The sequence below is a fragment of the Nymphaea colorata genome, chromosome 2, assembly GCF_008831285.2.
Source record: "Nymphaea colorata isolate Beijing-Zhang1983 chromosome 2, ASM883128v2, whole genome shotgun sequence".
In the NCBI taxonomy this organism is placed as follows: domain Eukaryota; kingdom Viridiplantae; phylum Streptophyta; class Magnoliopsida; order Nymphaeales; family Nymphaeaceae; genus Nymphaea; species Nymphaea colorata.
Window position 1 is genome coordinate 34,885,086 of NC_045139.1, and position 17,083 is coordinate 34,902,168.

The 17,083-nt window shown below is 36.5% G+C and overlaps 1 long non-coding RNA gene across 1 annotated transcript; it reads right to left on the reverse strand.

Annotated features, from left to right (window-relative positions):
* Nucleotides 1-11,056: 11,056 nt before the first annotated feature.
* On the reverse strand, nt 11,057-12,435 carry LOC126409785 (uncharacterized). Its single transcript, XR_007572501.1, has 3 exons — nt 12,341-12,435; nt 11,351-11,456; nt 11,057-11,272 (listed from the first exon to the last, which is right to left on the reverse strand). It is a non-coding gene; the product is annotated as an uncharacterized LOC126409785 (long non-coding RNA).
* Nucleotides 12,436-17,083: the final 4,648 nt, after the last annotated feature.

Here is a 17,083-nt window from a genome sequence, read left to right on the forward strand (position 1 = left end):
AATGTTCAAAGATACATAAATGAAAAAAAAAAAAAAAAAACAAGGGATGAGTAATTTGTAAATGAGTCAATTTTATTTTTTCAAAAGGAAGAAACAGATGGACGATTTTGATTAAGAGGTTTATCTTTGTAAGTTATTGTTTTGTTTTCATATTTTTCATCCAAAAGTGGTACCTGAAAATTTTCCTCGAAAGTTCAGCTTGCATAAAAGTCAACAGGAGCAGAAACTATGTCATAGCATTTTTATTTTTATTGCCTTCTCAAATTTATATGGCATTTTGAATTATTTGGAAGGGGCCCTGGCATTTTAAGTTGTTTCCCAAATTTCAACCATATGATGTGATTTTTCCATTGTTTAAAACGTAATAAAAATAGAATTTGGTTGTATAATCACCAAATGCTTCCCCTGAAATAGAATTTGATTATGCAATTCCAGTTAATAGCGATAGTAAAATAAATGAACTACATTAAATGAAACATAATTACTAAATAAATAGAATTAAACCACAACAGTCCAACATAAAATACTAATCCTACCAAGAAAACTGGATTTAGACTTAAATGAACTAAAACACCAAATAGTAATTTAATGACAAAGAACAATGATCTAAATAAAAATTAATTGCATGCAAAAACCAAAAGGCACAAATAACTTTTAACTACTCCTAGAAGGAAAATAAATAAATAAAAATATCATAGAGTTTTAAACAGAACATCACCTGAACTTTTGAGACCTTTTTATTTTTCAATATCTAAAGAAGGGAGAAGAATTCCGAGGGAAGAATTGTCGCTTGAGTTTGATGTTGTCTATCTCCCAACTACGTACTCGACAAGTTAGGTTTTATCTTCTATATGCCTTTTGTAATTTCACACCAGATTGTGTACTCCCTTGAATCGGCGGGCATTATTATTTTTTACTTTTCTGGGAAGGTGAAATACAAAGGTATGCAAGAGGCAATTAAAATTTTAAGACCTTAAAATGTATGTGACACTTGACTCGCCCCTGTCATCATCAATTTTATAAAAGTTCAATTTGAGTTGACCGATTCAATCCAAAAGAGCAATATATAAGAACATGACAACGGCCACGAGAATTGAATCTCAAACGCATTAATTAAGTGTGAGCCGTGTTGCCGTGTCACGAGAATTAAGCATAGCTATAATAATAATTATTATAATGGTGTTTTGGAAATTTATTAATTTACTGAATAATGTTTAAATTAAAAATCTACTATAGATTTTTATGATATAAATATAAAAACGACATATATAAATATAGATATATAAGAAAATTCAAATTTCTCAGGCGAATGATTAAATATTTGAGAAACAGTGGCTAAATCTTTCATCCGCTGTTAACAACACCATTAACCTTTACTATACTATAAATTCTCATGTCTCAACGTATTTTTAGCAACATGTTCGCTTTAAACAAAATTAAAGTTTAACAGATCTATTTATCTTAAAGTAAGTACGCCATATTTTTCAGAAAACAAATCGTGGGTACCCTCCATGTTCTGGATATACTTAAATAGTTCGATTCTCCTTTATTTTATTAAAAAGAACATAATAATTTTTTATTAATGACTCAGGTTCACCGAATCGACATCCTGATTCATTCCACTTAATTCCAGATTTATACAAAACTAAAATCTTGGCCATAATAGGATTAATCAATTGGTGACACAAATATCCGAAAGATAAATGAATGGAAAATATCCATCAAAATATTCACCGTCAGTGGACGACTGAAAGTCACAATCAAATCTGATGACGATTTGAAAGTCGCATTCAAATCCAGTAACTGCGGACGCTGGGCTTACAGGTAAAGCTATGAAGCTGGTTATACATGATTTAGGGACTCATATTTGGATTACCCTTATTTGAGTCTCATAGAAGCAAACCCCGCTAATCTCTTCGTCTTCTTCCTTTCCTTTCTTTAGTTGCTGATATTACCTGCCCTTGTTCCTCTCTTTAGTTGCTGATATTACCTGCCTTTGGTGCCCACACCTTGAAGCCGCCGCTGGTAAAGAATGATGTTAATGGTAACCTTGGAACCTCCTCAATTGATCATAAATCTGATCTACGACTTAACATTATATATAAGCATTAAAATAACCCGATTAATAGCATGCATAATCACACTCCCGTTCATTGTACTTGGCTTTACGAAGAATAATCATACAAGAAAAGAAAAAATCTTTAATTCTGATCACTAATTAACCTTTTATTGAAAAAGGAGGGAAGGATATGGTCCTTCCAAGGGAATACAATATAAAAAATCTAAAAAAAAAATTGTTCAACTTCGAATTTCATTCGTTTATTTAGATGTCTGCATTGAACAAGAAAACATAAATAATTAAGAATGATTCTTAATTTTGAGAAATTTTTGCATGCATTTCTTTAGCAAAATGTTTTTGTTAGGATGGTAGGTGTTGGCACAATCGAAAGGAGTGCTCATAGGTTTTTGTTTTGAACTCGAAGCGTAGGTGTTGGCACAATCGAAAGGAGTGCTCATAGGTGGCCAGTTTTTGTTTTGAACTCGAAGCATCAACTTTATATATTATAAAAAGAATGTACAAACATGCAAGTTGAAACATATATGGGGAAACCTATGAAGCTGGTTATATAAGCCCCACAATTACATGATTTAGGAACTCATATTTGGATTACCCTTATTTGAGCCTCATCGAAGCAAACCCGGTGAATCTTTTTGTTTTCTTCCTCTCTTTAATTGCTGATATTACCTGCCCTTAGTGCCCACACCTTGGAGCCTCCGCCCGTAACTTTGCCTAGGAAGCAAACGAGGTTGCAGGCGTCTTACACCTGCATGAACTTCTCTACATATATTGTTTGTCTAGATTTGGAGCCGTTCCATGCAAGTCACAGTATAAAAATTTCCTACGGGATATATTGTTTTTGATACATACCAAGTTACATTTGTTGAGTAAAAAGGGAATACTACACGGACTATTTCTAAAATTTTAATTTTTAAAATAAGAGTTTCTCGACAGTTTTTTTTTTCAGGGGATGGGTTTCTTTATTGCCAGTGCCAGTGCTATTATAAAAACAATTTCTTCAATTGAGGCTTGTCTAATTTTGGTTTGTATTGCAAAAATTTTCCGGGCCAGGCCATTTAGTTTCTTCAAACATGAAGTCTTCCATTTTTTTCAAAAAAATAAAGTATCAACAACTTTGGTGCCCACGGTCTTAACTTTTTCCTCTTTAAAGCCAATCTTCATGAGCCAAATGCATGGGAACACCACCACAAGCTTAGTATGTTGAGAGAGATCGATCGATCGATCGATCTACGTTTCAAAGCTGAAAGTGAAGCAAAAAAATAGAAAAAACTGGGATTAAAGCACACGATATCATGACACCCAACTCATTCCTGACGCAGAGAGCACATGGTTTTTGCGGGCCGGGCCGGTGCACAAGAAATTGTGCATCAGCATCAGCATGCTTAATGACCAAAATGTTTCTATAAATTAATAGGGAAAAGAGACTTTTTTGGGATAAACAAGGAAACAAAAAAAGTTAACAAGATTAAAAATAACATTTTCTTGTAAATACCCCAACTCCTCATTTAGACCCGTTTGGTGGTTGACTCTTTACGCAGACAAGTTTTCTGCCCGTTGGGGCTTTGGTTCAGACTCTCTTCTTCATCTTCTTGCAGGTGCCCGCCGTGGAGCTGAGGGTGAGGGAAAGAGGAGGATCGGTGGTTGAGAGAGGGAGAGGGATGGTGTGCTTTGGAAAGGAAATAAAACTTTCAATCACACCACACCAATTTCTGATGCCCCATTCTAACCTGCAAACTCATCGGTCACGCCACTCAACACTCAGGCGACCTGAACCCATAATGGTGGATGATTCAGACGGACAGAATGCATTTTTTGGCACCCAACAAGCAGTCGTCCTCCACAACAATCCATGGATGCCTGCTCAGGTAGGTCCATCTTCTCACCTCCCCACTTATCGACCCCTTCACCCTCTCTAATTTCCAATAGGCCCAATGCCATTTCAAGACAGATTGCGCTTTTCTCACTCTCGAGCTCCAATTTCTCATCCCCAGCTCTCAATTCGACTTTCCCTTGCCGAATCGACCTTTTCCCCAATCCAGCTGTATCCTCTTCTCTTGATAGAATCGGAAGATTCCTGCTGGCTTTCCATGACCGAAGCTACTTGTGCGCTGTACTCTGTAGGCTTGGGCATCAGGCCGGGCCGGCCCGTCGGGTCAACAGATCAGCAAAGAGGTAGAGGGAGAGGGGAAGCGGAGAGGGAACAGGAGCAGAGAGGGAGAGGGGGAATGATGAGAGCAGAGGGGGAGCGGGTGGAGAGGGAGGGGAGCGGTCCTGCACTTCTCAATTGACAATTGACTTAGAATCACCATTGATTCCGGCCGGGTCTATGGGGCCGGGGTTCCATCGGCCCCAGCAACAGTCCGGCCCAGTCCGGCCCCTTGCCTAGGGTTACTTTCTGATTAGTAGGTTATAAATAGTTGTTTCACTTGAGCCTCTGCTTTTCCCGTACATTCTTTTTATAATATATAAAGCTGATGGTTTGAGTTCAAAACAAAGCCACCTATAAGCACTCCTTTGGGTTGTGCCAACACCTACCACCTAGCAAAAAAAACATTTTGCTAAAGAAATGCATGCAAAAATTTCTCAAAATTAAGAATCATTCTTAATGATTTATGTTTTCTTGTTCAATGCAGGCATCTAAACGAATGAAATTCGAAGTTGAACAATTTTTTTTTTAAATTTTTTATATCATATTCCCTTGGAAGGACCATATCCTTCCCTCCTTTTTGAAAGGCATCTAAACGAATGAAATTCAAAGTTGAACAATTTTTTTTTAAATTTTTTATATCTTATTCCCTTGGAAGGACCATATCCTTCCCTCCTTTTTCAATAAAGGGTTAATTAGAGATCAGAATTAAAGATTTTTCCTTTTTTTGGGGAATGTGTGGTTATGATTATTCTTCATAAAGCCAAGTACAATGAATGAGAGTACGTTTATGCATGCTTTGTGATCTTAATCAGGTTATTTCAATGCTGACATATAATATTAAGTCATAGATCAGATTTATGATCAATTGAGGAGGCTCCAAGGTTACCATTAACATCATTCTAGGCAAAGTTACCGGCGGAGGCTCGAAGGTGTGGGTACCAAGGGTAGGTAATATCAGCAACTAAAGAGAGGAAGAAGACAGATTCGCGGGGTTTGCTTCTATGAGGCTCAAATAAGGGTAATCCAAATATGAGTTCCTAAATCATGAAATTATGGGGCTTATATAACTAGCCTCATAGGTTTCCCCATATAACCAGCCAAGATTGCAAAGAAGTCCTATTCCATAAGGAGATGACCACAGAAACTATACACACAGAAACACATCGATGATTGAACTATAAACTACAAAACTTTGGCCATGTCTTTTTTAAATTTTTCAGGAAATTTTCAACCTAAAAGAGACAAATTTTGAAGTATCTCAACTCTTCCCTTTATACATATTGAGATAGCATTAAGGACACTGTCCATCTCACAGAAACTAACATCTGTAACAATGATGATGGGGGTAAAATAATTTTCAAGTTAAAAGAACATATTTGGAATGCTCCAGCTCTTTTGTTCATGCGAGGAATTGGATGTAATCCCCACTTTCTAATCAAGTTTCGTAATTACAGAAAATTTTCTTGGACCTATTTGCTTCACATTAGCCTCGGCCTGTTTCAACCAAGGTTTGAAGGAAATCTTTGTAATGAAGCAAGCCTCTGAAAAGGCATTATCCTTGTTGGCTATCGTTGCTTCCTCATGTTTCTGTAAGGCCAGTAATCAGCTGAATGGTTTTTAATCATGGCACATGCACGATTATAATCTAGGAAAAGGCTCAATTACTTGTAATATCCATATAAATAAATGCTCCCACTAGAAAGATTTGAAATTGATCCACTAGTAAAAAACATTTTCATAGAAAGTAAATACAGGTGCATGTATGCAAGTAAATGATGGAATATGCTCTTTCTCAGCTTTTCCTCTTGAAAGATGTATCTGATGCAGCAGAAATTTGGAAATTTGAGAACCTTGGACAAAGGAGTAGCAGAAAACTCAACCCTCATGGCATCGTACACGAACAAGTTGTCGCTAATCAATTGAGGGGAAACAATAGATGGAGTAACTAATCCTGAACATAACTATGAATGTAACTTTGATATATGTACACCAAGATTACGGTGGACACCAGAGCATTCAATGCAAAGGAGAATGCCAAGGTTCAGAGAGGTCCAATCTGGCTCAGGAGCCCCACAATCTGCACATTTGTCATTGGCATCAACTCTCCTCAGCACTTCAATGGGCTTCTCGTGTTTCATGCTGGACCTGTGCTGCTGTATGCTTCTAGTTGAATGTTCATGATTTCCTGTAATCAAGTTCCTGTCGGAAGTAGTAGATTCCCCCAATGCTGCCTCATCAGCATCAGAAGAGATTTCTAAAGAACTGCTTTCACTAGCAGTATGACGATGGCCGCTTCCCATTGGGCTAGAAGGCAGTCCCTGGAAAGTTAACAAATCAAAGAAGGAAGAAAAAAGAGCACTTTTATAGTTTGAACAAGAGCTATTTGCATGAAAATTTTATGGACAACTTACCAACTCAGGCGATTGGAAACTAAGTAATGATGCAATTACTCCAGTTATCTTTTCAATCCAATCCATTTGATCCAGTGCACTCTCTGCCTGCAGAAAAAACAGAGATACAAATACCAAAGGCAGTATAAGGTCAAATTTCAGAATCTAGATGCAGCAGTCCAATGCTTGAAGATTGCTAGAAAGATCAATAACACAATATCCACACCACCAGTTAACCAATCATAATCATACAAACCATTACCTGCAATGTGTAGTTCTTTGATGGAGAAATAATCCTAAAGCAGAAGCGAAGATCTGATTGTTCTGCATCAACCTAAATTGTGGATGTGAGCAGATTAACAGTATGATGTGGAAAAGCAATCTGCCCAACAAGCCAGAACCATGCTCTGAGGAACTATAACCCCTTCTCGAATTTTGGCTTCCACCTCCCTAGACAAATGATGGGATTATAAAGAAAAAAAAAGTAATATAAAAATAAATAAAACTAAAGACCAAATGCCTGAAATATTAAATCAAATTCTATGGTAAACAACTTATTGACGGCCTTCCACATTGCGTGCGATAATAATATAGCATTCCTCAGCTGTCAAGAACAAAGAATCTCCTCTTCCAATCACCTCTCAGGTTTGATGAACGTTTTGAAAGATATCCTTGCCGGATAGTTTGTAACTGAGTCACCAAATAGAAGCATAATCGAGCAAAATCAAAATTTTCAGGAATTCATTAGAAGGAAACATATAGAATGAAAAATAAAAAAATTGACTCAACAAAGAATGCACAACTGCTATCCATCAGGAAAATGAAAATGTCGATTCCAAATAAATTCAACTTCAGAAGCTACCTTTCCCTTTACAGCAGATTGCATGACTGCCTCTATCATCTTATGTGAACTTCTACCAATGGTTTGTATTCTGTCCCTTGTAGGTGAACCGTGAGAGCCATTAGAAGACCACCTATTTTCACGATCTATTTGTCTTTTGTATTCCTGCATTCTCTCGGCAAGCACTGCGTGATCATAATTGGACCTTTCTCTTGACCGTTGTGCATAAATCAACACCTACAGATGTTTTAAATAAAGAAACAGCTCAACGTTAGTGGCCAAATGAAAAATGTACAGCCAGTGAAATGTACAGATGAAGGCATTTTAGAAAATACCTTTGACACCAGACAAGTTCGATAATAGTTGCATTTTCTCATTTTGCAAGTGTAATTATCTAGCTAGATACATGATAGGTAATTTTCATGTTGTGAATAATTGGTTGTAACATCATCTTCCAGACTCCACCTCATAAAATTTTATTAAATGATTCAGATAGACCTTATTTGCCCAGGCATTCAAATTGCTGACAGTTGGTTTATCTTTGCTTTCACACCAAAATGACAATGAATTCCTTTCAGTTCAATATGCTATTTTGAGATGCTCAAAGTTCTAACAGTCCTAAAAATCAAATTTCAGAAAAGGGAGATTGGTAAATGTTATGTTGTACAGATGCTGTCATTGACAATGTACGACTGAAATTAAGCAGTCTAAATCCTGAATTGCAATTTGATAATACAATCTTCATCAAAAAAATACCATTCCTGATTCCTCATACAAAATTTTTATGAGACTTCAACCTTTCATCTTAGCAAAAGGCCTGAAAAGTTCTTCTCCATAAAAGTTTGACAAAAAAAAAATCAGTGCAGCAAATGCTTCAGGTTATATGAAAGTTCAGAAATATCTGTGCTGTCAAAACGTGCCAACATGATGGATATAAGGCTCCATTTGGTGCAGCAACTCATAACCCTGCAAAAAAATAAGTAATAAGGACCTTAATGCTTCACTTAAGCTACCAAATGTTTATATAAATAGGTCAACTGAGGCACTTGCTTAAAATAGCGAAGAAGAGATTCCATTGTTCCACTAACAGCCTCCAAGAACTCAAACCTTTTCTTTGATTCCACATTTGATAAATCAGTGATCTGTAGATTCTGTACAGAAGGCATGTTAAGCTCAAGAGGAAACATCATTTGAAGCCATAACTTCAACACTCATAATCCAATGGCCTAAAAGGGGGAGAAGGTGCACCGGTAGCAACTTGACTTGGCTAATATGCATATATATAATTATATATACTCTCTCTCTCTCTCTTTCTTACTATCAGCTGTGGTAACTGTAGGCCAACACGGCTAGGAAAAACTTAAACAGGCCTTTTGGAGCCCAAGTGGGATCTTTGACTATTCTTTATGTTAGCTAAGGCATGCTGTCATTTATTAAGTTTGAAAAGCAGTGAACTCATAATGAAGCAGGCTTTTCATATCCAATTCATGTAATGATGGGCAACATCATCAATAGGAAACATAAATTCCTACTGCCAACAGCCAAAAAAACAGAAAATACAACATCTTTTGCAGCAGAAGCAGCTCCATTCTGTTAGATAGTATCATTTGGCTGACGGTTCACACAGAAGCAGCTACATTTGGCATAGTTGCACTCATTCCAACAATTTGGAGTCCTCGTGCAGTACTGCCATTGCTTAAACATGAGCTATCACCACTAGATTCTTCTAATACCCCTTCACCAGTTGCATATCGAAGTTTTGTCAACATAGGCTCCAAAAGATAACCTTTACTTGGATCACCAACCTGAGCTCAAAACAATGACTCAGATTCCAACAGGTGATAAGAGATAGAACATTCCACTCAGGGAACAATGTAATGAAAAATATTATGACCGTTCGGATTAATGAACTATACAGAAAGAGACAGAGAGAGTACACATTTGCTGAGATCACAGAAAAAAAACTGAAATTAATGTACAAGATAAGGGGATCTGAATAAAGTAAAGAACAGGTACATGATGTGGAGGATGGCAAGAAATAAAAGGGCAATGATAAAGAACATTAGAACAATTCAAAAAACATGAACCGACAAAATAAAGAAATCTCATTCAGTTGTTTTTTGGAGTCGTGCCCTAATTTTTGAGATTGTGGACAGTAAGGAACAGGAGCACTTTTCATGATCCCGTCTCTTGCACTGAGCAACTGATACAAATGCTCTTCATAAATAGCTGTCAAGATAACCACTTGTCAACCATGTCCAAATAATGAAGCTTATGGTTTTTGTAGAACTATGTATAAATACATGTCTCATTAGAGACCTAAAACATTTTTTGTCATTTCGGTAGAAAAGCTGCATAAATCTGTATGATTTACTAAAATAGCGATTCCATATAAAAGGATTCCAATCACATGATCACGAAGTGTAACTGCTAGACTGGAAAAACTCTAGCAGCTATGCAACCCACAGTCTAAGGAGGTTGCCTGTTGAGATTGTCATCGAGGGACATTATGTATTAAAGCAAAAATACCTTTTGGTGTTCTATCAACAGCATTTTCTTCAGGCATTAACAAACATTTTGTTTCATTAACAAAAGCCATTCCTAGGTTCTAGGCGAGGTTTATCTGAGGTATTAATGGGAAATTTGTTTCCCTCAGGAAAAATCTTGGCAGATAAACTAAACATGGAAAACCAATATTACGAATTTTGTATTAATTTTTCTTTACAAACATTGATGAAAATTCAAATTTCAAAATAGTTATTAAAATTGAAAAGAAATCTAAAACAAAAGTCTACAACATATTTCAAAATGTTTATTAAGGGAGCTCCATAGTCTGGCAAAACCGTCATGAGAAAATTGCAATAATTTCATTTTCATTTTATTTTCATATTATTTTCATACGTCTTGATTTTTCACTTGTTTCTTGTTTCCCTTTTCCCCATTTGAATGAAATGTTTTTGAAAAATAAAAATAAACTTTGGGACATTTTTTTGCTTTATCAGCAAAACTTGGGAATTTAAAAAATATTTACATAATAATGATAATATTTACAAGAATAAAAAATAAAAATAATCATGAAAATTCAACATAAAAATATGCAATGTTTTACAGTTTCTTAATGATAGTCACATTTTGGTGATACTTTCAGAATAGCACAATCAGTTCCTTCTTTTGTTGCACTGGCTTTTGATATTATCACAATTTCTGAAAACATCACCTGTATCTGTGACTATGATTGAATATTATAAGCCTACCCCACCTACCAAACTTCAGAACCGAGGGCACCTTTGCACCCACCACTTCTGGATGCACAAGGGAAAAGCAGGTATTTTTTAAAACAATGTATCAGCAATCCCTGAAACAATTCATAAGTGACCAAGGAATGCTAGACAGCCTAATCTTTTAGTTCTAGTTTTCGAGTAAAGTCAAACAACAAAATAATTTGAAAGAAGAAAACGTCAAAGGTCAAGAGACAACAGAACGTTTTTGTTAGCTGAAGAAAAATGCAGAGAAAGTTCCAGAGCTGTTAAAGACAATGCAACCAAAAGGTCCAAAACTAAGTATCCCACTTTTTCAGCCCTAATAAATACTTAAAGACAACAGATGTTCACCATATGAAGCTCATCAATTACAATAATTCCAACTTCTGAAAGTCGACTTTCTTCTAATAATCTGTTTATAGAGAGTTTGCCTTCTCAATTGTACATACTACAATAGATGTATCCTTAGGAAGTGTTCCACCACCTTGGCTCCCATAGAAACTGCAAACATGCTTGTTTCATTGGCCGACAGAGTGATTCCAAATGTTCAGCCTGGAGGAAGAAGGGGTAAGAAACTATTCATTGCCTTGTCACTAACCTGAATAGTCTAACTTTACAGAGATAGAATACATTTTCAGCACAGATTGATACATAAGGTAGGACAAGCAGTGCAATCTTTCCAGTGGATAATACTTGGCGAAGCATTAGGATTGCTGCAACAAAACTCTTTCCTGCACTGAAATGGCAAGTAATTTCAGAAACATAAGCTTAAAATATCCTAGATGATAACTGATGTAGCTTAAGGCAAGGCAAGCAACAAATCAGACAAGTACACAGTAAATTCTTTGGAGGACATGTTAGTATGATTTTGGAGGATCTCGAGTAAAAAATACAAAACGAATGCCAAATAAGGTACTAGATGTCTTTGTTTCTGTTAAAGAGTGTTTCTACAATATTAGTTGGAGAGTAGGTCTTTAAATATTTTCTTATATTTAGTGGACTGAATTTGTAATTGTTACATTGCCAACCCTAATCTCTTTTAATATGAGATTAGGGTTACGTGAAGAGTAACAGAAAACTCTCTCTCTCTCTCTCTCTCTCTCTCTCTCTCTCTCTCTCTCTCTCGTCCTCTTCTTCATCCAATATTCAGCAGTTTCTAAAACGAACTTGGAAAGCCACATGAAATGGTGACAAATAACCTCTTAGTTAATTGCGCAATTCATAATCAGTTTACATAGTTCTTATATTTACTTAGTCCACATATTTCATAAATCTTATATATTTAGGATGGTAGAAGAATGTTCTGACCTAGTTAACATCCACAGGTGAAGCAAGCACCTACTGATACATGCATCTGCACCTAATCATGCAAACATAGAGAATATGAAAAAGTAAAATCAGCAGATGTTTAAAAGAACTAGTATAATAGCACAAGCACTCCTGGAAACACAAAATATTTCAAAGACAAAAGAACAGTTATCTATTTCAGCACATGCCTTCACTTGCTATAGCAAAAGATTACATATTCTAGGCACACAAATGTACTTGCCAAGGATAAAGTTTTGTTATCCATTTCCTTGAATATATTATACATACTTCTGAAGGAACCCAAGCACTCACATCAGCTAAAGTAATAGCACTTGATGGACTGTTGCCAATTCCACACTTCTCAATTGACTTAGGATCACCATTGACTTCTTTTCCTGCTAAAACAATTGAACATGGAGAATGAACTTTTCCAGGCTTATTTTCTCTATCTACAAAAATCTTAATTTCCATCACCTGAATATTAGTATCTCCAGCATTTTTGTTGATCATTGGCTCAACATCTGGATCTAGATGTTCAATTTTATACTGCATGTTTACTTGAGAACTCCCAGTGCTAGAATCATGATGCAATGACCTAGTCCTAAGTGCATTATTTGCTTTTAGAATGAGACTATTTGGAGTACCAGCTGAATTATGGCAAAAGTTTTCTATCAAAATCATTTTCATCATTTAAGAAATCAAAATGCTTCACATGCAAGGGAGACTTTTCTTCAACAAATCCTTTTGAAATAGCAGTTGTTCTCATGCTGACGTGTTCTTGAGCATGCTTAAATGACCTTTTAGCTGAAGCACGATTACCATGCCAAATACTACTGCTATTCTTCAGCAAATGCTCTTCATAGCATGTATTGTTTAAGTGATCCAATTTTTCTAAATCATGTTGTTCCAAACTTGTCTTAAATCCTTTATGGACACAACTAAGAGGATCATCATTTGGAGCTAACATATCATCTGCCAATTGTATGGCTTCACTCTAGAACTCTTCTCCAGGAGAATTGGGACACCCGGATGTTTCATGAGCATTGCTAATGTTACACAAGAAATTGCATATGGGATTGGCATTCATCTCATTAGTCAGTAATGGTGCTCTACTACACCTCCTCAGAATTCTAAAGTCCTCGATACCTATCATGGTAAGATTTTTGCTAGAGCTACCACCCTGCAGAATAATTGTAAAAGTTATAATCACTTCATTTAAAAAACAGAGAGTAAATAATCTAGAAGGCTACCTTAGGCTCTTTAGGACAGCTTGAGCATTGCTTCACAGACTACTCATTTGATTGGAAAATTATGCCATTTCCACATCCAAAATTTGCTTAAGAAGTGAAACCACTTGAACTCTCAATTTGGCATGACTTTTCTTTCTTTGTGATGCATTACTTCTTTTTATTTGTGCTACTGTTGACAATAAGCAATGAAGGGCTAACATTCTGTGAGAGAATATTGATCCAGTTGCTTTACCATAGAAGAAATTCCACTGTGACAAGTATTCACAAAAAAATGCAAACATGTGAAAAGGGAGCATAGACAAGGATCTGCACAGAAGAAAGTTTAGGTTAGAAGTCATGAAAGGAAAAGAAAGGCCAAACTGCAATATATAGACAAAAAATTTGTTGCAAAATGTGTAAGCTCCATGTCCGCCCTACTAATTTCAGCATTCACCCCTTCACACGTGATTTACCATAGAAGAAATTCCACTGTGACAAGTATTCACAAAAAAATGCAAACATGTGAAAAGGGAGCATAGACAAGGATCTGCACAGAAGAAAGTTTAGGTTAGAAGTCATGAAAGGAAATGAAAGGCCAAACTGCAATATATAGACAAAAAATTTGTTGCAAAATGTGTAAGCTCCATGTCCGCCCTACTAATTTCAGCATTCACCCCTTCACACGTGATAACACCAACTTCTGAAGCCTTCATGTTACGCGAACACTCCATCACAGAAGCAGATTTTCCAGAAATAGATTCTTCACACACACTGAAAAGGGACAAACTCCATTTTGCATTTCTTTGGTGCCTACAGCTCTTGAATCATGACTCTTAACCAAATTATCAGGGTACAAGTTTAACTTTTGTGACGAATCTAGATCTTTTATCAATTTCCAACTTCAGACTCCTCTTGATAGGATCCAAGTGTTGAGCAGCATCTTGTTGTAGTACAAAACTTTCAGGTTTCTTTTCCCTAGCAACAAAGAACTATATGTGGCAAGAAAGTGAAAATATTGGCAAAAAATGTATCAGGTACACAGTAACTAATCATGTTTACACTTTGCTAAATCCCATGTACAAAAATCAAAATCATCACAAAGAAGGGCTGTTGTACTCATGACAAAGTTGCTCAGCAGGTCAGCAACAACCAAGCTAGAATTGTAGCTACATGAGGCCTAAGCCCAAGCTAACTCTATGACTAAAGTTGTTTTTAACCACAGTTGAGGACTGAAGCATACCTTGCTAATAATTGATCACAAATTTCAGCAAAAGCATGAGGCCCTTTTGTCCTCTCTTGTGTCATGCTTAACTGGTACAGAGGCGGGCATCATGCTGGGTACTCATGGAAACTTAGGTGGGCTGATAGCTCGCAAATAATTCCATCTTTTCTATTGGTTGAACCTAAGGACCGCCTGATTTGTAGGATTAGGTTTACTATGTTGAAAATCATATCAAAGCTGAATGCAGTTTTCAGATTGGTGGACATAATGTTAATGGTTAGAGATGGAAATTAAACCTGTTGGCTCACAGTTGAGCAAGGTGGTCTAATTTGTATTTGACCTTGATCTCAGTTTACACCTCTTACCAGACATGCTCATGTGAGTGGAACCGTAGGCTTGGATTTAACTTAATCTGTACTTTTGCCAGGTGTATGTTAAATTTATGTACTCATGCATGTGTATGTGTGCTTTTTGGTATACATAGTATGTTATACATATTTTTTCTTCTTTTATGAAGTTTTTTTTTTTTTGCCTTGTGCATGTTCAACCAATGTTTGGCTGGGAGACCTAGCCGTTAGACAGCTCTAATGTCTAGAATTCTAGTTGTCAAAGCTAGCTAAGTAGCAAGTTCCTTTTCGTCATATATGTTTAGGCATTGCCTCCCTTTGCAAGTAATGCCGCTGTAGCATTTTTACAGTGTTTTCTGTAATACCTCATGCAAGTAACTTCAACAATGATTTCATACTTGATAACATTAAGAATCCTTGAGGGGTTTTAAAACTTTGGTGCCCTACCGCCAATTCCAACTGTCACTTTATAGTCATCTTAGGTGCAAAGTGCATGCTGAGATCAACCACTAAGCAGGTAGGGATGGGGTTCAACATCTATCGTGGATGCATTTTGAACCCTATCTTGTGCTTTCCCATGCCATCTTATTTCATGGTCTCAAAGCTGAGGTTGTGATTCCATGATTATGTGGTGAGAGTGCTTCTAGGTTTGTGTGAACTTACTCTTTGTTGTGGATTTGTGTTGAGATTCATCTTGTGCTTTCCCATACCAATTCATCTCAGTATATGCATGATATGATACTATAATTTCTTTATTCAAAATATATGCTTGTCATTTTAGCTTCATTGGTATAATGCATAAAAGGACAACTTGGATTGATGCATTGTCGGTTCCATGAAATGTTGGGGACAAACTTAACCTTCTAAGGTGATTACCATAAGCATTTGATTGTCATGAATAAATATTAAAGCACTTAAGAAGACCCTCCAAAAAACTCACTTCATGAAGTTTTTTGAATTTATGACAGATCTTCTATGCATTTAGTTTCGCCATTTGGCGAGCTCTTCAGAACTATGCTGGAAAGATAGTTGAACTAATTGAGCGATAGAACCCACAATATGGCCTATTTGCACCTAGGCATGATCCAGGCTGTCTTGTTGGTCAGCAAAAAGGGGAAAACATAAATAAGGAAATGGGCAAGAAAGTATTTTGAGACTCCATCATAATCAACGCATTATAAGATAGAACACAACAAAACATAAAACAGCAAAGATAAACTTTACAATAATATTTTTGGTTCGAGCCTCCCAGGCATCTCAATTTACATTCCTGGGCTGCTGCCGGTGCCTAGATATGCTTTTAACCATACAAATTCCTAAGGAAACTCTAAGTGAGGAGCCAAGTTGTTGTTGATAGAGGCTTAAGGAAATAAGGGCACTGAATGTGTATCTGGCAATTATTGTAGGTGGTACCATGTGCTCTTAGGAGTATCAACAATTCATGGCTTGCTTTGCAAGAGACTATTGTTCCATGGGGACTTGAAAATTTTCTTTTGACATAGCTCTCTATCAAATAAACTTAACAAGCAAGCACCATCTGATCATCAAGGTTTGACATGAGAAGATTGAGAAGAGACCTCATTGATACGCATTTGATGTGGGTCCTGATCCATTTGATCAGTGACAACTCAAATCACAAATATCTGTCGTAGAATTGGATAAATCAAACATGTCCACATGCCCTAGCATCAAAAAGAACAAAGAGTGGTGGTATCAGATATGAACTGATGGAAATAATTCAAAACAGCAGCAAGCATCAAAACAATTGCATCCAAAAAATGATAGCTTCTTTCTTTTAAGGTTAACCCTGCTGGTGGCTTACAATGCCCTCGTGTTAAAATCAATCCACGCAAAACGTTTGCATGAGACCTACAAGGCAAGACATCTACAGCTCAGTTTTTACAATCCCAAACACAATAATTCGTAAGAAACAATATAGTAACCACGAGAAGGCACAACCAACTAATTTCCGAACTACCCATTTTGGTCTAATGAATAGTGAACGGCCAAATCCATTTGGAGCTACTTTGAAGACAACTATAGTTTTCTGCTTGAAGAAGCATGGTCTACTAACTTTCTACTAAATGGCACCTTTGATTCCAAAGGCCATCTTCTCAACAAACAATAGAACAACTTAAAGATGCAAAACCATAGACGACTTACAGCCATAAAAGCTTCCCTCTACAATGTTCTTAACTCACTGCTAGGTCCCAACCTGTTAGCCAACTGCTTAGTGAAGTTGACCATGGAAAACGCT